Source organism: Schistocerca serialis, chromosome 9 (genome assembly GCF_023864345.2).
Source record: "Schistocerca serialis cubense isolate TAMUIC-IGC-003099 chromosome 9, iqSchSeri2.2, whole genome shotgun sequence".
Taxonomy (NCBI): domain Eukaryota; kingdom Metazoa; phylum Arthropoda; class Insecta; order Orthoptera; family Acrididae; genus Schistocerca; species Schistocerca serialis.
In genome coordinates this window covers 337641799-337665639 of record NC_064646.1, presented here as the reverse complement: position 1 = coordinate 337665639, position 23841 = coordinate 337641799, and the positions used below count along the sequence as shown (strand labels likewise).

The 23841-nt window shown below is 41.0% G+C and overlaps 1 protein-coding gene across 4 annotated transcripts in view; it reads right to left on the bottom strand.

Moving 5' to 3' along the window:
• The window catches only part of LOC126418842 (palmitoyltransferase app-like), a 197461-nt gene that overhangs the window by 172101 nt on the left and 1519 nt on the right, over positions 1 to 23841 (bottom strand). The window lies entirely within an intron of this gene.

Sequence of the window (23841 nt, the reverse complement as noted above, 5' to 3'; positions counted from 1 at the left end):
TTGGCACAGTGTTACACCGTCCGGGCTGTCTGGATACTTCCCACTAACACCAACCTATCCGAACTCCAGAGATGGGAACTTGCTCTTCAATATATCCTCTCTTCCCGTTATCCACCAGGCCTCAATCTCTGCTAATTTCAAGTTGCCGCCACTCATACCTCACCTGTCATTCAACAACATCTTTGCCTCTGCACTTCCGCCTCGACTGACATCTCTGCCCAAACTCTTTGCCTCTGTATATGTCTGCTTGTGTCTGTATATGTGTGGATGGATGTGTGTGTGTGTGTGTGTGTGTGTGTGTGTGTGTGTGGGCGCGCGCGCGTGCGCACACCTAAGGTAAGTCTTTCCGCTCCCGGGATTGGAATGACTCCTTACCCTCTCTCTTAAAACCCAAATCCTTTCGTCTTTCCCTCTCCTTCCCTCTTTCCTGACGAGGCAACCGTTGGTTGCGAAAGCTAGAATTGTGTGTGTATGTTTGTGTTTGTTTGTGTGTCTATCGACGTGCCAGCGCTTTCGTTTGGTAAGTCACATCATCTTTGTTTTTTAGATTTACTTTATTGTACGTTTAAACGATGATTTTTTTAAATCTTTTTTTACTGCACATCTGTAAGGACCATTTCACTCTGACAGATATATAAGATATGTCTTTTTCTTTGTAAATATGTACTGTGTATTCTTGCTTTCTGGCATATTCTTCATCCTTGATGATTTCCTCACTGTGCATCTATTGAACAAAAAGTAAATTTAATCTGATCTATGAAACTGCAATCCTTAGTTCATATCCCATAAACTATTCATCCATTCTAAGTATGCCGGTGAAGACTTCATTTTTGTATTGAGAAATTTGTAGGTGACCACCTGCACATGTGCTTTTGCTTTAAAAGAGGTCAATAGGTGCTTAACCAGCTCAGAATATTTTTCTCTATGGATGTCCTTTTGTTCAGAGAGGTTTGTTAGCAGGTCAAATGTGTCAATGCTGAACCACAACAGAAAGTATGCTCATTTGTGGTTGTTGCCTGTCAATGGGCGTGCCTTGAAATGTTTATCTAGACTGCACAGGTGCATGTTCCAGTGTTCCTTTGATTTTTTGAATGCTAAAAATGCTGGTACATTTCACTTTCGATTCAGTGATGTTGCATTGCATTTGTTCAGCAGTTTTAACAACCAACATTGTTCTTTTGATGCATTCGGTTCCTGTTCCAGAAACTGCTGATGCATCCACAGGTTTCAGTTGCTGTTCTTCCATCAAATGCTGCTGCATCTCAGTGGATAATATACACATTTGCTAACTCAAAACACAAAGCTATAGGTAAGCAAAATAATACTAAGTGAATATAACAACTTCACACAGAACTGACAATTATGACACTTCTGTACAATCACATAAATTCTATTAAACTGTAGGAGAGTTTCTGGAGCTTCTAAGATTCTGGAGCTTCTCAGATTTACACAAGGTTATTTTGAGAGTAAAATTTCAGATTTCCATTATTAATTTATCTGATGTAAAAGGAAGGAAAGTAACAGTTTAATGCTCTGTAGAGGCCATCGGAGACAGCGACCTGTATCAGCTAGAAAAGTGCAAGCAAAGGAACTGGATATAAATTTCTTAAAGAAACCATCCTAGAAGTCAGCCATTACCTAAACTGAGCAAATCATGAAACCACACAGACACCAGGGTATCCTATATCTGGATGGAGACCTAAACCTCAAACCCATCAAACCTAAATGTGAGTTTACTATATTAAGGTCTGTGTCACCTTGCTTGGTTTCAACTGACACAATAAGAGTCACTGAGAAACATTGCTTGCACGAATAGGTTTCTTTCTTCTAAACAGGATTCTTCAGGGTTGACTCTAAAGATACTGAATAAGATGAAGGTTGCACAAATTTCTTTTTTTTTATTTAATGGCAAACTATCTATCTGGATGTGATATGAGACACTTAAAGTAGTAAAGGAGTTTTGCTATTTAGGGAGTAAAATAACTGATGATGGTCAAAGTAGAGAGGATATAAAATGTAGACTGGCAATGGCAAGGAAATCGTTTCTGAAGAAGAGAAATTTGTTAACATCGAGTATAGATTTAAGTGTCAGGAAGTCGTTTCTGAAAGTATTTGTATGGAGTGTAGCCATGTATGGAAGTGAAACATGGACGATAACCAGTTTGGACAAGAAGAGAATAAAAGCTTTCGAAATGTGGTGCTACAGAAGAATGCTGAAGATAAGGTGGGTAGATCACGTAACTAATGAGGAGGTATTGAATAGGATTGGGGAGAAGAGAAGTTTGTGGCACAACTTGACTAGAAGAAGGGATCGGTTGGTAGGACATGTTTTGAGGCATCAAGGGATCACAAATTTAGCATTGGAGGGCAGTGTGGAGGGTAAAAATCGTAGAGGGAGACCAAGAGATGAATACACTAAGCAGATTCAGAAGGATGTAGGTTGCAGTAGGTACTGGGAGATGAAGAAGCTTGCACAGGATAGAGTAGCATGGAGAGCTGCATCAAACCAGTCTCAGGACTGAAGACCACACAACACAACAACATCTATCTGGTTCTGTAATTTTAGTGTCAGATTTTATTTATACTCTCCATTTCACACTACAAGTATTGTTGAGAGGTTTAAAACACATTTGCCACACAGAATGACATACCAAGCTCCAACATTCCAAAATTCATGCAGCTTTTTAGATATGTACAGAAGGAGATAGGGATTTTGTGGGGGCAGAGGTGGGGATGGCAAAGCCTTGCGTGGGAAATTTAACAAACATCAGCCATCAACAGATTCACAATAAATTTTCAAACAAAGATTCTAATTCATTGATGCACAAACAAGGCTAGAGCAAAGAGTTGCAAAACATGTGACTGAGTCTTCTTCTTCTTCTTCAGTCTGATGACTGTTCTGATGCAGCTCTCCATGCTATAGTTCAATTCTTTTATCTTGGCGGCTCGCGCATGCCCGACTAGACGCGGGAGATTGCTGCATTGCCAGTTGCACATGACGCACGAGCCAAGAGAAGCAGCGCCATAGTATAGCATAGTTCGCAAGCTTACATTTAGGGGGGAGCGCGCAGTTCATGAAGTAAAGCCACCACGGCCGCATTAACCCTTTCGCTGCTACAAAGACGTGCTCCCTGCATTCCGCGCTGTGGGCGATTTTGTCACTGCACTGCTCGCCTGTGCAGACACATTGTGTTCCGACTGCTTTGAAACTCTTTATCATTCGATTCCACAAAAACTATTTGGCTCAAAAATTAGATTTTTACCTATCTTCTTGACTGATACCTTCCCCCCATAAATGACTTTATTTTGTTTCGATGTTCAACGCAGTTATTATGCAGCATTAAATATAGTAAACCATTGCACGAAATTTTGAAGAGTTGAGATAAAGTTCATAGAGTATACTTTCCAGATGGTCGATTTTAGTTGCCACAATGTTGAGAATGAAATGTGGACAAGATACCTATATATTTCATTTAATTTAAGTACCACATAAGTGTCGTATGTAATATTGAGAAATATTCCACCTTTCGCGACTGTAACAAAAGTTTTACTTACACTGGGCACGTTTGGCTTTATTTTAAAGCACTTCAATCAATCAAAACGAAGTAGACAAAATACATTAAACAAAACTGTGGACTTACAAAAACATTAGAACTTGAATATACCATCTGTCAGTGAAGTTCTCAGAGCTATGTCAAATATAATTTTGTGTGTGGCACACACAAACAGCATTTATTTGCTAAAACACTGATGAGCCAACACAAACGTTGAATATTGTGCTACCGCAGCACAAAACTACGAAAGGTGACTTGGCAATGGAGGACACAAAATACAGTCCTCTTATGATGCTTCAAAAGAGAGAAACGCGTCTGGTCTAAATAAGTCACTTATTACAATTGCAGAAGAGGGATATATTTGAATACCATTGGTAAAACTGCGACTGTGGAACAAAAACAAGAAATAGAACATGAATACCATTGTGTATGTGCGATACCTTTCACCGATGGAAGTGCTTTAAAATAAAGCCAAACGCGCCCTGTGTAAATAAAACTTTAATTACCATCGCGAAAGACGGAATATTTCTCAATATTACATACGACACCTATGTGGTACTTAAATTAAATGAGATATTGTTATACAGTAAATATTATATGAAATTTAGGTATCTTGTCCACATTTCATTCTCAACATTGTGGCAACTAAAATCGACCATACGGAAAGTATATGCTGTGGACTTTTACCTCTGCAAACTCTTCAAAATTTCGTGCAATGGTTTACTACATTTAATGTTGCACATCAAAACAAAATTAAGTCATTTATGGGGGGAAAGTATCAGTCAAGAAGACGCGTAAAAATCAAATTTTTTGGCCAAATAGTTTTTGTGAAATCGAATGATAAGTGTGTCAAAGCAGTGGGAACACCATGTGTCTGCACAGGCGAGAAGTGCAGTGATGCACGGCGCGGAATGCGGGGAGCACGTGTCTGCAGCAGCAAAAAAGTTAATGAAGAGGCAAAGCACTAGAAATTTCATTCAAACGAATAAAATTCGTGAAGTAAGGCACTCCAATATTGTTTTTAAATAAAGAAAATATTAAGCACCACACAAGGTTTGAACTCATAACCTTCCACTAGGCCGCCCAACCCCTTAACCGTTCCGCTACCTCAGCTCATCGAACAGTGTAACTCCAAAAGGACTCTAACACCTCACGCAACTACTTATAAACACTGTTGGTATGACTATGAATTACTCACGCTTTGTCGAAGTACCATAGGAAATAAACAATTACCGCTGTTCTTTATTGCGAAAAAGCAGTTCGTGAGATTGAAACAAACACCTTTCCTTGCTATCGCCTGAATTAGGAGTCTTATTGCTTGTTTGGTTTAATTAATTAATAGAATATGAAGCAATTGGTATAAAGAATGCTTTTTCCAAACTTTCTATAAAACAAAGTCTGCTATCAAGACATTGCTTTTGTTCTATTACTTTATTCATGACTGAACGTTTCTAAAACTGAAGACACTCGTCCGTGCTCTGCACTGCAGTCAAGATCTGGCAACGTCGTTCTCTGTTCATTGGCTGAATGCGTTTTGTGACGTCAGATGCGCAGAACGAACCTAAACTCGGCCGCCAAGATATATGACGCGCACTTTAGTCTACACTGAATAAGCCACTACCTCTATGTATAACTACTGTAACCTGCATCCATTTTAACCTGGTTTCTGTGTTCATCCTTTGCTCTCCCACCGTAATTTTTAACTCCCACACTGCGGGTCATAATTTTCTTCTCCCCCCACCCCCAACCCACCCTTTTTTTTTGCCAGTTTGATTTAATATTTCTTCATTAGTTACTTGATTTACCCATTTTATATTCAGCAGTCATCTGTGGCAAAGCATTTCAAAAGCTTCTTTTCCTTTCTTGTCTGAATTCTTACTGTTAATGTTTCACTTCTGCACAGGGCTACACTCCTTAAATGACTTTACAACATTGAAATTTATATTCTGTGTTAACAAATTTATCTAGTTTACCTTTTACAGATAACCTTTTCTTTCTACTAACAGTTTGCATTTTACATACACACAACTTAGGCCATCTTAAGTTATTTTGCTGCCCAAATAGAAAAACAGTGAACTGTTTTCATAAAGCTCAACAACTACAAAATTTGCAAAAATGACTTAGGTATGCATTTGCGTACTTCTCAATGAAACAAATCCATTGCAGCACATGGCTTTTATCAAAGCTTACTGTTTTCCAGTTTAATCTTGCAAACAAAATTGTGAGGAAAAGAACAACAACAAGGTTAGTGCCATTTGCAGAGTCAACGCAACATATGTTTCCTCTCCGATCACTGTTGACGTGAAGAAATCTAAGATAGGATGTTTCAAGGACATTGATTGAGCAACTGTAATAAAACCTAGACACCATGCAAGTGTCAAAACAGCTGATGGTGTAAAGGAACTGAAGACAATTTTTGTTACTTTATCAGAAGAAGCCAGAGACTGTTGCATGAACATGACAGTGAAACTAATGAAATAAAGTACCTTAAAGAACCCATTTATTAAATAATTATTTGTTCAGTACATTAAAATAAACTAGAACATTATTGCTATAAAAAATGAACCTGCAGATATTCAGTTTTGGAAAAGTCATGATTTTTACATTATTTTCTTTATTTACAACTGAAAGCAGATAGAAGCGTTTTTCCACCATTTTATTGTATATCTAGAGTTTATTTGTAAAATATAATTTTGTAAGGCATCAGAATGTATACTGTTCAAGTAATTCAATAAAATATGTTTCCTGAAAACTTCGCTTTATATAGTTGTCAAATTTTGTGAAAACATTCCTCTACTGCTTTTAGTGTCTCAGCATAGCCTGATTTTCAGTACATTCCACAACCCTTGTTTTACTTTTGTTGATTCTCATCTTACATCCTCCGATCAGAGATTATTAAGACAGTTTTAATACGAGAGCAAAGCGTATATCGGCAAATGTTACACTGAAGGAGAAATAGATGAATTGGTAAAACAAAACTGTTCTTTCTCATGATCCTAACAGCTACAGCAAACACATATGTGTTGTGGAACTGTACTCAATACGGTGAGAGATAATCCCTGACAGATGGCAGCACTCAAAAGGTTACAGTCAGAACTGACTGAAAATGGTATGTGCTCTTGAATTGCAGAAACACAGAGGTATGCCACAGAAACATAAACAAAATCATGTTACATGATTGGTCTTGGTAGATATGTGAAACAACTGTGCTTACAATGCCATTTTTACTTTTATGGATGTTCTCCAATCAAGCAGATTACATCAATCCTAAGCAGAGGAACAGTTAGCATTAGTAGGGCCCAGATTTTAATGACAAGTCATATTTTTTCTGAACTATAGGGTGAATTTTAGAACAATTTATACACAAATCTAGGCATTTTAGTGTCGAAAAATGTATTTTGATTGCACATATAAAGTCATATTTGAACAAATTTTAGTAATAGGTCATACTGCGGCTAACTTTTAATGTAATAGGTCATATCTCCATCAACTTCTGCAAAAAAATGCATATACCCTTTTTCTCATATCTTACAGGACACACGAATAAGAAAATGAATATGTTGCTCACGAGACAATATTTAACGTGCTATTATGAAAGATAAACAGATAAATTAGTACACAGTTTTATTTCTCAGGGCTGTAGCAGAAAATCGGTGTACCACAACAGTCGTTTCGCGAACATAAAACATTTTTGTGCAGAGTCGACAATACGCTCTCAGGGCGAACAAAGGCAGTTTCTGCCATAATAATCATTGCAGTCGTACAGGTGTTCCCAGTGACCTGTTTGAATACAGCCTCTGCCTTGTTCAACATGCCTAAAGCAAAGTGCTCTGACAGCGTGAAGTTGGGAGGATATGTTCAAGAATTTGGAGAGAAGTTCTTTAGTACTGATGGGACAATATTATTTTGTAAACTGTGTGAAGTTAAAGTTAGTGCAGAAAATTCACTTTAATGTGCAACAACACTGTAATACTGCTAAACACAGCAGCTGTGTGAAACGAAGTGCTGAAAATAACAGCAGGCAAACACTGTTATCTGAACAGACAGGTCAATCGTCAACCGTGCAATCATTCTGCAAGGATTTGTGTGAGATGATGGTATCCTGCAACATCCCATTGGAAAAGCTGAAGAATCCACGCTTCAAATGGTTCTTGGAGAAGTACACAACACATCCAGTTCCATATGAATCCACACTGAGAAAGAACTATTTATCCATATGCTACAATTATGTGCTCAACAAAATACGAATTACTATTGCTGGGCAAAAGATCCAGCTGTCGATAGATGAAACTACAGATAGTAGTGGGCGATATATTGCAAATGATGTTGTTGGTGTTCTGAAAGTTGATGGCCCTGGAGATGTGTTCCTACTAACGTGTGAAGCTCTCGATAGAGTACACAATTCGACGATTGCTATTTTGTTTGACAACTCTCTGAAGCTACTGTGGACGGATGGTGTGAAAATAGAGAACGTTTTGCTGCTTGTAACAGATGGTGCTTCATATATGGCTAAAGCAGCCAAAGAGCTTCAGATTCTCTACCCCAGTATGTTGTACACCACTTGCCTTGCACATGAGTTGCACAGAGTTGCCGAAAAGGTGCGATCAAATTACACGGTGTGGACAAATTAATTTCCTGTGGCAAGAAAATCTATGTGAAAGCTCCGCTACAGGTGCATAAATTCAAGGAACAAGCATCTTCAACACCCCTCCCACCTAAACCTGTTCTTACACGATGGGGTTCTTGGCTTAATGCTGCTGAGTATTACTGCACCAACTACACCCAAATAAAGACAATCTTCTGTGAGCTTGATAGCTATGAATCAAGTGTTATCAAGTATTTTTACAGATATATTGTCAGTTCTTACAGATATATTGTCTCAAAACTTGACATACACCAACGCCAATTTTTCATGTGAGGCCCCGAGTATTGTGCAACATGTGCGGAGTGAGTTGGGTCGAGCTCGTGGTCATGTGGCTGACAAAGTGAAACCCAAATTGCAAAGTGTTCTCCAACAGAATCCTGGATATTCTACACTGTACAAAATTAGCGACAGTATTTCAGGGAATGCTGCAACATTTGAAGATACTGAAAGAAAGCTGAACTCCAGTGACCTGGCTGCCTTCAAATAAGCTCCACTGATGTCTTGTAAAGTGGAGAGGAGCTTTTACAGGCACAAAACTATCCTCAGCGACAACCGTAGATCTCTGATGATGGAAAACCAGAAAATGCACCTTGTGATCCAGTGCAACTTTGTAGATACTGAAGATTGACATATGGTATTAAATAATGTGAAACTCTTTGAATACTATGTAGAAATAAAAACATTGTTTTACTGTTTTGATAGATGATCTTTTCACTGTACTTCGTGTTTAGAAAATAAAACATTCAGACATTCAAAAAATAGGTGCAAATTAGCCACAAACCCTACAGAAATAAAGAACTATGCTTACAATATTTTGAGAAGTGAATTTTGTATTACTTTATGGTGAATAAAAAATTTAATAAACAAATAAGAATGCTTTAAATAAACTTCTATTAAGTAATATTTTATTTTTTAAGATCATATTTATGTAAGTTTTAGGTCATAAATGTTTGCATATTTCACTGTTTTTTAGGTAATTAAAATCTGAGCCCTAATCATTAGTCACCATTTAACAATTAATGTTACTGCATTTTCCTTTCCACCAAGCGCATTTGTTGTTGGCTGTACAAATACTGTTAATGCAATTATTTAAATTCCAGGCATATTTAAACAGAAATAAGTCTTGATGTGGCAGGGTCCTCAGTACTCAATGATACAGACAATCAATGCACGGTGAAGAAAATCAATGGAGCCTGTGGTGGATGGAAATATTAATCTCAATGCCAAAATAGGTGGACGAGTCATTTTCTCCAGACAGCTGATACTTCAGTTGTAGCAGAGGCAGAGAGGACAGACCTCAGTATGGCAGATCTACCTGAAGAGGGAACCCACCAAGCACAACTGCCACGAAGCAGAACAAAGATCTACATCGCACCTGACTCTTAACAAGCAGCTATGTCATCAGCACCTGCCTACATGTTGATGACAGCTGCAAAAATCAGTAGAGTCTGTTACCAAAGTGGTCAGCTATGAAAGGCTTTTGTTTCCATATCAGGCAGCCTGTTAAGACCCACCTCATCAACACCCCTTCCCAATTTACTTTCAATGAAGACATGATGGTAAACAGTGAATGAAAAAGTACTCCAGGAGGCAAAAAATGCTTCACCACCGGAAACAGCAATGCAGGTAGGCCACCAGATTCAGGAAAGCCTGGAACATCATGTAAGGAAGAATCAGGGCTTCTCGCCTAAGAAAAAACATCTGATAGGCACATTGAACATCAACACTTTACTTTAAAAGGATGCAACACATACTTACTAGGACTTCAGGAAAGCAGATACGGAGATGAGAATGCATTTGAATCAGAGGGCTAAAGGTTTTATAAAAGGAAACCAACCACATTAAGAATAAATAGAAAATCAATATACTTGGAACAGCTTTCATGGCCAAAAAGAATCTAACATAATCCATAAAAAATTTTGCGTCTCCATCATAGCGAATGTCACTTCTCTCATTTAGACCTGCGAACAAGGGCCATACCATCATAAATGAACATGCACCTACCAAACAATGACAACAGAAGAAAATCGAGAAAAAGTCTAACAATTCTGGGAAACAATCGAAAATGAGACATCAAAAGTAACAAAGCACCACATAAAAGCACTTGTACGAGACTTCAATGCACAGATTGACAGAGAAGAGGAATACAAGGCAATAGCAGGAAATTATCCTAAACATAAACACACCAACAAGAATGGAGAAAGGCTCATCAACTTCTGCAGACAATTCGACTTAAGACTAATGCCAACCTTTTTAAGAAAATTGCCAAGTAAAAAGGATACCTGGGCTTCTCCTAATACACATTTAGGACCATATCAACTGGATCACATGGAAATGACCAAACAAAACCATAGAAAAATCATGAACGTATGTGTCAGTAGAGGACTAGGCATAGACTCAGACCTCTTTCTTTTTTAATAGATATCAAAGTCAACTTTCAACCTAAAAAACCAAACCCCAAAATTAAAAAAGTCCATAGAATTGACACAAAATCTCTTTCAAACAACAGAAACAAGTTCATTAAAAAGCTTCACACAAAGAAGATGGGAAACTGGTATGAGCTCAGAGAAGCAATGATAGAAATGGTGAAAACCTAGAACAATTAGCAAGATGAAGGAAACAAAAGTGGTGGAATAAGATGTTTGATGAACCAATAGAGTGTAGACTAATGGCTTGGAAAAATGGAACTCCTATAAAAAGGAAAGACACTGGAATACATTCAATGAGATAAGAAAACAGACATAAAAAATTATTCAAAGAGAGAAACAGCACTATGACAAAAAATAATTAGAGGAAACAGATACAAATTTCAGACAGAACATTCCTACAAAGTTTTCAAAGAAGAAATAACAGGGTACAACCCAGTGAGCCTTCATTTCAAAGATTCAACATGCAAACTGATTACCATTAACAAAGACAAATGTGAGTTACTAGCAAAATACTTCATAAATATTCTAAACTGTGAGGAACCAACACAACAACTCCATATCAGGCTGTCTGAACAGTACATTGACCAGCTGAAAGACAACAGAGTGCCAGGTGAAGACAGGGTATTAGATGAGATGTGGAAACTGGGAGGGAAGTGGGCTGCTTAAATCATTTATGCAGTTATTACAGACTGCTGGGAGAAAGGAAGAATAAAAGACAACTGGAAACGATTCATAATCCATCCAGTACATAAGAAGGGAGTCAGGACAGACAGTTTCAGTTAGCAAGGTACACCTCTGCTCCCAGTCACCTACAAAATTATATCCAAAGCTCTACTGAAGATACAAGACCAGGCAGAACACGCAACTGGAAAGAACCAAGCACGGTTCAGAAAATGCAGATAGTGCCCAGAGCGAATTTTTAACTTGAAAACAACCTTCAGGATCAGAACAATGTGGAACTTTAGCACAGTGGTTACATTAACTGATTTTTTTTTTTAAAAAAAAAACCTCTGATTCCAAAGACAGACAGACAGTATTCCTAGCACTGGAAGAAGCAAGTAATTAAACAGTAATTAAAGTGGGAGCACTATATGGAGCTAAATGTATAACATCGACTAAAAGAGATGAACATGAACGACTTGAACAACTTGAAAAGAAAGGAAAATATTCCAAAAAATTTTAAAACCACAAAAGAACAAATATAATAACTGCACAAAGAGAAGAAATGAAGATCTATAAACAAACATAGGAAATGAATGACAACAGGCCAATGAAGAAAATTTTTAATTTCATTTCCAAATTAAAAAACACCATGAGATGACTGGAAGAGAAAAATGAGATTTGAGAAAACAATGTCAGAGAAGACACTATGCTGGAGACTTTAAATGCTACTGTACGAAGGAGACTCCAGGAGTACTGGCCACAGTTTAATTCTCACACCACTGCAAAGGTGAGTGATACATACATATTGCTGCGAGCTATGCTGCATGTGGTGTGCTGTAGTCGTTAGCACTGCTGGCTGGTATGCTATTGTTCGTCAAGTCAAACCTGAACACCCGCAATTATTTGTCATTTAGTATTTAACAGTTCTGGAAAGTTTTCAAAATTTCTTATGTTTGTATATTCTGGAATATTTTATGTTTGTATAAAAAGCTACACAGCCTATCCAGTGGCTCGGTTCTGTTGTAGTTGTACAGGGTGTTCATAATAAATGTGCTTTTAGTGCTTAGTATTTTATTTCACAGAGAATCCTGGTTTCGGATTTGGATTCGATTGTGGTTACTACACGACACCATTTGGCGCAGACGCAGTGTACTTCAAAGCATCTACATCATTGTGGCTTCAATTAGTCAACATAAAAGACATCACCACCTACATGGACAGGAATCAGAATACAAGCAATTAATCATTCACACAGTCCATATATTTAGAAGACCAATTCATTTCATAAAAGCAGCAAGACAGCTGCATTTCAGGCATCCATCAATGTTTTCTAGAGATGCTGGTCAGAGCATGGCGAAATGGCTGATGGGTTCAACCAAGTGGCCAAATACAACAGGTGGGATGACAAGATGTGTTTGCCACTGTGTTCTTTTACTTGGATGGCACAGCACAGAAATGATACGACAACAATGTAAGAGAAGTTCAATAGCTGGGATAAATTCCAGACCCAACTAAAGAATTTTTTTTTTTTTTTTTTTTTTACAATCAGCAGCAAGACTATTGGAGAAAAAAAATACTGAAGAGTAGGGTTATAGCTTGATACCAGTGCCTACCAATTTTAATTGTATATTACAGCACTGAGGATGGTCACTAAGTGACCGAAAATCGATTTTGCTGACAATAAAACCACAAAATATGGCCAATGCTGATTTTCCTTCAAATTCTATCCACTATTTGGTCGTGGTGCACACAACACGCCATGGAGTTGCCAATCAATCCCAAATATGTCAGAAGCTGACAAAGTCTCACATTTGAAGAAAGAAGTTGCATAAGAAATGTTTGAAGATCTTCTAGAAAAGGATTTCACAAAAACCGAGTAATTCATCAAGTGGCACCAGTGCATCGAAGGAATGCAATAGAAAAGAGCTGGAAGAAAGCGGTATGACAAACTCACAAAGGTTATCCGAATGGTTGATTGGTTTAAAAGAGGGGTGGGGGGTGGAGGGACCAAACTGTGAAGTCATTGGTCCCTTGTTCCCAGTAGAACAATTACCCAAGGGAAATAAGAAAACAAAGATGATGTACGGCACAATAACAGGAGAAAGGAAGACCCAGGAGAACGACAGAAGGACAACAAACACTACAATGGACAAAACAGGGCAAGAACACCACAGAGAGACACAAGAAACAGGGAGAAGAGATTAAAAACAAAAAAAGCAGATTACCATGGCTGGCTGATCATGAGAATAAAAAAGTATAAAAAAGTACAAGCCAGCCATTCTGCAACACGTTAAAACCTCCAACCAAAAAGCCCTAGGGTGGAGGACACAGAGAGACAAGGGACATGCACTAAAACTCAGATCAAATGATAGAACTCGCCCTCACGAATAAAACGTAAAAGTAAAGCTGCTGTTGAGGCATTGTCACCCAACACCACAGGTAGGGTACTCGGAAAGTTAAAAGTTTGCTGCAGAGCGGCTAAAAGTGGGCAGTCCAGCAAGAAGTGGACTGTAATTTGGGAGCCACAGCTACACTGAGGTGGGTCCTTGCAACGGAGGAGGTAACCATGTGAGAGCCATGTATGGCCAATGCAGAGTCGACAAAGGACAACTGATTCCCTGCGAGAAGCCCGCAGGGGTGACTTCCACACATTCGCAGTTTCCTTAATGCCACGCAGTTTGTTGTGCATACTGTTATGCCACTCTGTCTCCCAAAGCTGAAAAACCTTGCAGCATAAGACAGAACGCAGGTCAGTTTCAGAGATGCCCATCTCCAGCAGTGGTTTCCGCATAGCTTGTTTGGCCAGCCAGTCAGCAAGTTCATTGGCTGGGATTCCGACGTGTCCTGGAGTCCGCACAAACACCACTGAATGACTGGACTGTTCCAGGGCAGAGATGGACTCTTGGATGTTCGTTATCAAAGGATGGTGAGGGTAGCACTATTCGATAGCTTGTAAGCTGTTCAGGGAACCAGAACAGAGAAGAAACGACTCACCAGAACAGAAACAGATGTACTGAAGTGCACAAGATATGGCCATAAGCACTGCAGAGAATACACTGCAGCCAGTGGTCAAGGAATGCTGTTCAATATGGCCTCTGTGGACATATATGAAGCCAACATTACTATTAGCCATCGAGCCATCGATGTAAACACTTCAGAGCCCCGGAACACGTCAAGGAACAAGAGGAAGTGACAGCGGAGAGTGGCGGGGTTTACGTCGTCCTTAGGGCCACACAAAAGATCCACACGAAGCTTCGACCAAGGTGTACACCATGGAAGTGTACATAAATGGACCACAAGTACAAGTGGTAAAGGAAAGGACTACAGTTTGGAGAGAAGGGATCGTACGCGAAATGCAATCGTGAGTCCTGACCAAGGCCGCCAATGCAGGAGATGAACTGCCATGGGTGGGTAAAGGAGACAGTAATTCTAATGCCCAGGAGAACTACGAATGTGTGCAACATAACTGGCGCAAGCAGTTGTGCACGTCGGATCTGCAATGGAGGCACTTCAGCCTCCAACAGGACACTGGTCATCGGACTCATTCTAAAAGTTCCCGTCACTAGGCGAGCACCACAGTGGGTCGAGGAAACGCAACACTGAGGGTTCCACCGAACCGTAAACCAGACACTCATAGTCAAGGTGGGATTGAACAAGGGCTCTGTAGAGCTGCAGCAGCATAGAGCGATCTGCACCCCACTTGGTGTTGCTCAGGCAGCAGAAGGCATTGAGGTGCTGCCAGCATTTCCACTTAAGTTGATGAAGGTGAGAAAGCCAAATCAACTTAGCACCGAAAACCAGTCCTATGAATCGTATGTGTCTCCACTACAGTGAGTGGATCATCATTAAGATAAAGTTTAGGTTCTGGATGAATGGTACAACACCGACAGAAGTGCATGACACACGACTTCACGGCTGAAAACTGGAAGCCGTGTGCTAGAGCCCATGGCAGCACCTTGCCAATGGCTCCCTGTAGGCGCCATTCAGCAACACCAGTACTGAAGGAGCAATACAAAATGCAGAAGTCATCCACATATAGAGAAGGAGAGACTGACAGCCAAACAGCTGGTGCTAGGCCATTGATAGCCACTAAAAATAGAGACACACTCAATACGGAACATATGAGGTACTGGGGCGAATAAGGTTCACTGCCATCCTTAGCCTGGCATTCTTCCCATGGTGTGGCCAGGGAGAGGAACAATACAGAATCTTACTTCCTTGCACTGAACTGAGGCATGGAACACTTTGAGACTGCTGGTGTTTGATCATCAGCAAGTGATGACATGTTATGCTTCATCGCACATCTTCCACCCTGACACCACCCACTCTGACCAAGTGTCCTCCCCAAGGGCACCAGGCAGCCGCAGCAAAGGCCACCTGGCAGGATGGCCATTGCCAGGAGTCCCGACGCCCCAGGGTGATGGGCATCTACTCCTTGGCATATGTGGGGAGTTAATGGTGCAGGCATCAGCAGAGCCATAGAGCCATCCCTGTGAGGTCAGGGGGCTACAACCAACAGGGTACATGGCAGTCCCACCACAATGGACTTGCTACCATGCTGGATACGAGGTGCAAAGAATTCCATGGTCCTCGTCAGTGCAGAAAATGACACTGCATAATGGGTGAAGGAAAACGCACACAGGAAGGTGTCCTCGCTCAAGAGATGGAGGATGAGCGGAACTGCAATGCCACGATGAGAAAGCGAGCTATGGATCTTGATGCACAATGGACGTGATTAACTATGTAAGGTGCTCTTCCCCAATTGGCTCGCTCTTCAAGAAAATTTTGAGAAACAAGAAACAGAGGTCAAACCCTACAGGGGACCATCACAAAGGCCGGAAGATGTGAGACTCCTTTTAACCGCTTCTTACGAAAGGCAGGAATACCTTAGGCCTATTCTACCCCCCAGGCCGCAGGGGGGGGGGGATCATCCCTATGGAAGCTGTGAAAGATTACCATAACCTCGGCTGTATCATAAGCCAGGTTGTAAGAGAAGAGATACAGAACTTCATAGCAGCCAGAACTATTGGGTCACACCAGCAAGAAATAGCAGCCATGAATGTCGACCCTGTAAGTCAGGATGCAATAAAATGTGTTGAAGAAGAGGCGTATCAATCTTTATCATCAATTCCACCAGGAACACTACAGGACTCCTGTAACTCAGCTTTATGCCACTGGCATTGAACGCCAACCCACTGTCTGACCCAGCACCAGGTACCAGATCTAGCATTGCTGAAAACCACAGAAACTTTGAACAATGAGGAACCAATCAAAGGAGAGCTACAACTAATACACACAACATAGTACAAGAGAAGCTATGATGCGATGAAGCTCATAACCCCAGCTCAATTAAGGCCAGCTATACCAAACCTTTCCAATGATCTTGTCACTTGAGATTCATGAAGGCTCTAGACCAAATTAGAGCAGATACTGCAGGCCAGGTCTCTACTGATTTGTTCGGAATGTCAACAATGGAAGCACATGTTGTAGTTATCTCTGGTACCAATTCTGCCTGCAGCATCACAATTCCACCAAATTGGAATCAACCTCTTGAAGAGGTTTCCGAAGCTTACAAACAGAAATTGATGGCTAACAGTCTGTACTAAGTTTCTCACCAACACTGTGCTGACTGCCGACGCTCAGAACACTGCAGTGTTATTTGTAGAATGCATCATTTTCAAGCATAGAGCATGCTGTATAGTGATCTCTGATCATGGAAAAGTTTTCCGGTCGAGACTAGTACCAGAGAGAATTTCACATAGCAACTTCATCCACAGGATGACGAATGCCCAACACCCACAAATGAACATCTCACAGAACTTAAGACACTGGCAATTTGATTTTTATGTTTTCTGATGTCGAACAGAGAGATTGGGGTACAACCTTGCATGTCATGATATCCACATACAGCAAAGAGAAGAAGACACTACAGGTTTCACACCATTTTCTTTCTGCTCCACAGGTACAACGTCAAAATGACACTGTCTCCGTTTTGGCCACATGAGCCTCAGGATGCCCAAGACCAAAGAAAAAAAAAAAAAAGAAAAAAAAAAAAAGAAAACTGGCTTGCATAACGACCCTGGATTGCCAGTAGAAAGACCGAGAGCATTATAATGTGAAGTTCTGGCCAGTAACATGCAGGCTGGGAGACCTGTGGATTTTTACACCATGCGGAAAGTGTTACTGCCAGAAAAGGTATTACAGTGCTACTCTGAGCTGTATCACATCCTCCATGGCTTGTTGGATATCACATACAAAGCTGAGGATTTTGACCTTTCATCAAGAAGACAATAGATGTTGCCCAAATACTCTGTATGCAGCCCTACTACAGTTCTGATACACAAAGAGTAATGATGGAGTTTCTCATTCAAGTAAATTGAAGACACGCTCGACTATCACAAAGCTTTAGTGGGAGGAGCGACCTTTGATGCTCATCGTAGTGAAAATGACATGACAAAATGACCAGGATTTGAGGATTTGCCGCACTGCCATACAGGGGGCCATTGAGAACTTGCAGATCCAGTATAGTGTTGTCAGTTAAAATGAGAACTTCTGAAACAGTGAATCACTGTTTCTCCAGGAGAAGAAGCAATGCATGAGCAGGTCTGCATGAAGTATAGCATAGCAATTTACATTGCTGGCATGCTGTGGGCTGTCAATTCAAATCCGGTCAGCCACAACACACTATTTTCTTGTGTTAAAAATATAGTTTGAATTGTTGTTATGAATTATTATAACAGTCAAAGAGCATTTTCAGCCAATATTCCCACAAAGTATCTGTTATTTTTATGTAATTAAATCTTAACAATCATTAAATTTCAAGACTTGGTCACATTACTGAAAACATTGTTACCAGCTCAAGCTCCAATGACATCGTAGGGTTTGGTTTGTTTGGGGTTTAAGGGCGCTCAACTACTGAGGTCATTAGCGCCCAGTCACAATTGTTAGAGCACATAGAATCTAGTAAAACTCAAAGGGAGGGGGGTGGGGGGGAGACACCAGAAAGTTCTTACAAAGATGCAGAAAAAATAAGTGAAGGAGTTAGATGTCTTTGGACAAGCCAGTCAAAGTAATAAAACGAAGAATACGAGCAGCCGCTCGAGCGTCATCAGCTAAAATATCCTGTAAAGTAGATGGCAGAGACAGGACAACACGAGATTGACTAAAACGGGGACACGGCAATAAAACATGGCGCACTGTTAACGCCTGACCACAAGGGCATTGCAGGGCTGGGTCACCGGAGAGCAGGTAGCGGTGGCTAAACCGGCAATGCCCAATCCGCAACCTGGTCAGAAGGACCTCTTCTCGCCGAGATGGTCGGGAGGAGGTTGTCCAAGCAGTTGGGAACAGCTTTACTGCCCGGAGCTTGCTTCCTTGAAGTGATGACCAAGTATCCCACCACAAAGACACAACCCTCCTACAAACAACCCCACTAATGTCAGATGACGGGACACAATGGGAGGCTGGCCGAGGCAGGAGGACTGCAGCCTTGGCTGCTGCATCAGCAGCCTCATTCCCAGGCACTCCTACATGGCTGGGAACCCACAGAAAGCTGACAGGAGAGCCATCAGCAGCAGAAGAACGGAGGGACTGCTGGATCCGTTGCACCAAGGGATGGACCGGATATGGAGCTCCAAGGCTCTGAAGAGCACTGAGTGAGTCAGAGCAGAGTACATACGATGAGTGGTGGTGGCGGCGGGCATACTGAACGGCCTGATGGAGAGCAAAAAGCTCGGCCGTAAAGCTGGAACACTGGTCGAGGAGCCGGTATTTAAAGGTGCCGGCCCTGACGACAAAGGCACAGCCGACACCATCGTCAGTTTTGGAGCCATCAGTGTAAATAAAGGAGTGACTGGCAAGCCGCGCACGAAGTTCGACAAACCGTGAGCAATACACTGCAGCTGGAGTACCCTCCTTCGGGAGCGAGCTGAGGTCAAGATAAATATGCACCGGAGCCTGGAGCCACAGTGGTGTCGGGCTCTCACCCTCTCTGAAGGTGGTAGGGAGGGCAAAATCCAATTGTCGAAGCAGGCAACGAAAGCGGACTCCAGGGGGCAGCAGGGCAGACACATACAACCCATACTGACGGTCGAGAGAATCGGCGAAGAAGGACTGATAAGAGGGGTGGTCGGGCATTGACAACAGCCGGCAGGCATACCAACAAAGCAGTACGTCGCGCCGGTAGGTCAATGGTAATTCGGCAGCCTCAGCATAAAGACTCTCGACGGGACTAGTGTAGAATGCTCCGGTCGCAAGACGTAACCCCCAATGGTGGATGGAGTTGAGACAGCGTAAGAGGGATGGCCGAGCAGACGAGTAGACGAGGCTCCCATAATCCAGCTTTGATCGAACTATGGACCGATACAAGCGAAGCAGGACAGTGCGATCCGCTCCCCAAGATGAACCACTAAGAACTCTGAGGACATTAAGGGAACGTGTACAACGGGCAGCCAAATAAGAGACGCGCGGAGACCAACAAAGTTTCCTGTCCAGTGTGAGCCCTAGAAACTTAGTTGTTTCCACGAATGGGAGAACAACGGGACCGAGATGTAAGGATGGTGGAAGGAACACTTTATATCACCAAAAGTTGATGCAAACCATCTTCTTTTCAGAGAACCAGAAACCATTTGCCACACTCCATGAGTATAGGCTGTCTAGACAACACTGAAGGCAGTGCTCCAGGAGGCATGTTCTCTGGGCACTGCAGTAGATCGCGAAGTCATCGACAAAAAGAGAGCCTGAGGCATTAGGTGGAATGCAATCCATAATTGGATTGATTGCTATGGCCAAAAGGGCTACGCTCAAGACGGAGCCCTGAGGCACTCCATTCTCCTGGAGGAAGACGTCGGACAATACGGAACCCACACGTACCCTAAACTTGCGATCTGTTAAAAAGGAATCAATAAAAAGGGGCAGGCGACCGCGTAGACCTCACCTGTGCATAGTGAGGATGATACCTCCCCTCCAACAGGTATCATAAGCCTTCTCCAAATCGAAGAACACGGCTACGGCTTTCGCAAAAAGTTGTTCATGATAAACGTCGACAAGGTCACAAGGTGGTCAACAGCGGAGCAGCGCCGACGAAAGCTGCATTGAACATTGGTAAGTAGCCGTTGAGATTCAAGAATCCAAACTAACCGAGTGTTAACCATGTGCTCCATCACCTTACAGACACAGCTTGTAAGAGAAATGGGGCGGTAACTACAAGGAAGGTGTCTATCCTTCCCGGGTTTGGGTATAGGAACAACGACGGCGTCACGCCAGCGCATGGGGACTTGACCTTTGGTCCAGACGCGATTGTAGGTACGAAGAAGGAAGCTTTTGCCTGCCGGAGAAAGGTGGGCCAGCATCTGAACGTGAATGGCATCTGGCCCCGGAGCAGAGGACCGGGACAGTGCAAGTGCACATTCGAGTTCCCGTATAGTAAAGGGGGCATTATAATTTTCCAGATTCAGCGAGTGAAAGGAAGGTCGCCGAGCTGCTTCTGCCTCTTTCCTGGGAAGGAAGGCAGGGTGGTAATGGGCGGAGCTTGAAACCTCCGCGAAAAAGCGGCCGAAGGCATTGGAGACATCCACAGGATCAACAAGGACCTCAGTACCTGAAGTCAGGCCAGGTACCGAGGAGTGGGCCTTAATGCCCAACAGCCAGCGCAGGCCACCCCAGACGACAGAAGAGGGAGTAAAACTGTTAAAGGAGCTGGTGAAAGAGGCCCAACAAGCTTGCTGCTGTCTTTGATGACTCTACGGCATTGCGCCCGGAGTCGTTTGTATCCAATACAATTCGCCAACGTAGGATGGCGGCAAAAGGTGCGTAAAGCACGTCGTCGAGCACGGATAGCGTCTCTACAAGCCTCATTCCACCAGGGGACGGAAACGCGTCACGAAGAAGAGGTAGTACGAGGAATGGACATCATAGGCTAGAAGTAAGACAAAGCTATATGTGTATTGTATGAGTGTTGGCAAAAAAGTTATTAGTGTTTTTTGGTACTACTTCTGCAGTCAGTGTAGTTATTTAGTGAAGGAAAATGAATTTACAATTTTTAAGTAACAATGGAAAGGAATTTTATGAAGTCTAATTGTGGAAACCTTTAGAAAGTTGTTGCATTTACAGTCTCTCTGCTCTTAAAAGACAACCCAGATTTTTATATTCCATAAATGAGAAATGTGAAAACTGCACTCATGACAATGAAGATGGAAGTACTGTGACACAGCAATAAGTCAAACAACTGTCTTAAAACTGAGGGAATCTGGAAATGGGTTAATTGCTAGGACCATACTAAATAGGTTTTCCAAAACAACATGTGAAAGCCTGCACAATGAAACACAGTGGAAACTTTTTCATTCAGAAGATAATGCTAACTGTTAATTGCTGTGGTTGTTGCAAGAACTAGTGCTATTTTCCAGGTATCTTTTTCCTCAATTTTCAAACAGCGTAATATGACTTGTGTGGAACTGCACAGCATCATCGTGTTTACCTTCAACAGATTTATACGCTATAGTTTTTCTGCTCTTCCAGGCCATTAATTTAAACCAAAGTAAATTATGTCTATAAATATGCAGTTGATGCAGCAGAACCTTAAAAATATCTGTTGTTCTGCTGAATACATAACTGCTGCTCAAACACTTCAATTTTGAAGTGCTTTTAAGCACTTACTTAAAAGTGAGACCAACTTTCATTTTATTATAATGTCATGGTCTTATTACATTTCCTCATGAGTTCAAGCAATGTTCAATTTTTCTCATTGTCAAAACCTTACAGCTTTATGACAAGTCCAATGGAGACAGTTGAAGCAAAAAATTACTGTTTGCAATGTCTTTTTTGGAAAGCATAATAGGGCCACAAATTATTAAATGGCTTCTCGGATTCTTCAGGAAAAAAGTTACATGAAGTCATGATATCCAGTTCCCTAACACCACCTTTGTGATTCATCTCAAATTGATCAGAAACAAAGCTAATAAATGAAAACAATATTAAAATATAATATGATATAGAATTTTAAGCTCTTACATAACTGTATCAAAAATAATGTAAACTTAAGAAGACAGTAGTATTGGGGGGGGGGGGGGGGGGGGACTTCAAAACAGGATCAATCTTGTGAACACTACATCATAAATACAACATGCCACCTGATACGCAACAAGTGACAATGCGTTCACGTAGAGCGTTTATTTATATCAAATGATCCTCACAGAAATAAGAGCATGTAGTGACCACTATCTCATATGGATCTCTATGAACAAACTATATCCAAATTTTATGCATCTTCTCATTCTTTTGAACACTCAAAAACAACTTTTCATGAATTTTTATAGCTATATTTGTACAATGTGATACTACACATCGTCTGTAACCCATTTCCGAAATGTAAATTCCAAAACAAGATAGTACTGTGATCGAGCTTTATGACAGTAGGAGAAGCATGCTAATCGGTTGTGTCACAGGCTTCACAATTCAAATGAAGCATTTTAGCAAACTTCCAAATTATTTGAATTTCTTTTAATTCTGAAATTCACATGGAAAGAAATGATTGTTATGAGCATAAAATAATGTGATTAACAATTTCAGATGGTTTCCAGAAAACAGTCAAATAACCAATTATTTGTCATGTTAGTATTTATCATTTACGGAAGGTTCTCTATATATTTTATGTTCGTAACTTTTGAGTATTCTGGAATATTTGACGATTACATATAGCTGCACACACACTGTCCAGGAGTTCAGTTCTGTTCTGGCTGTATGTTGGTGCTCGTAACGAATGATCTTTCAGTGCTACATATTGTGTTTCACTGCTGACCTTTCTTTAAGATTTGCACTCTCTTCTACTTGTTATATGACAATAATATTGTCATAAGAAGCAGCTGAAATTCATAAAATTGAAATATCCCCAAGGCCTCGTGGAATTTTTAACAGTTTGTAAAGTTGCAGATGTGTTAGCTCCTCTATTAGCCCAGACTATCTATCTACCAGGAGTGTTAATCCATCAAATCATGTTGTAAAATTTCTGAGGAATGTGGAATGCACAAGTGAGATACCGGCAGCATAAAAATCTGTAAAAGTGTGTTACAAGTACAGTCTCAAGGGTTTAGCCAATAAAAGCATCATTCAACATAGGTAAGGGCTGAATCTGTGTTTTAATCTGTTAACAATGTTAAGTCATGGGTCAAAGCTGATGTGTGGCATCATAATCCTCACTTGACCCATGTAAACATATTAATACATCTCTGGTGGTGGTTCTATAGATTAACTGAAGTGTTCAGATACTGTTTTGCCAACTCACAATCAAACTGTCACCTTTTAATCTAACCTAGAACTCTTGCTACAGATCAGTATGTCATCACGTCTAAGAGTTTACATTCATATCTAGTGTCTTCAAGTCTTAGTCAATCACCTTTTCGCCAAACCTAGACTTTGGACTACGTCATGGATCATTCTCTCACCACAATCTACATTTCAAAATCTAATATAGATGGAGAAGAAATTTATTGGTGTTCTGTTCTCTTCTCTTTCGGTTCATGCACATAAGTTATCACATAGCATTTCACCATTCCAT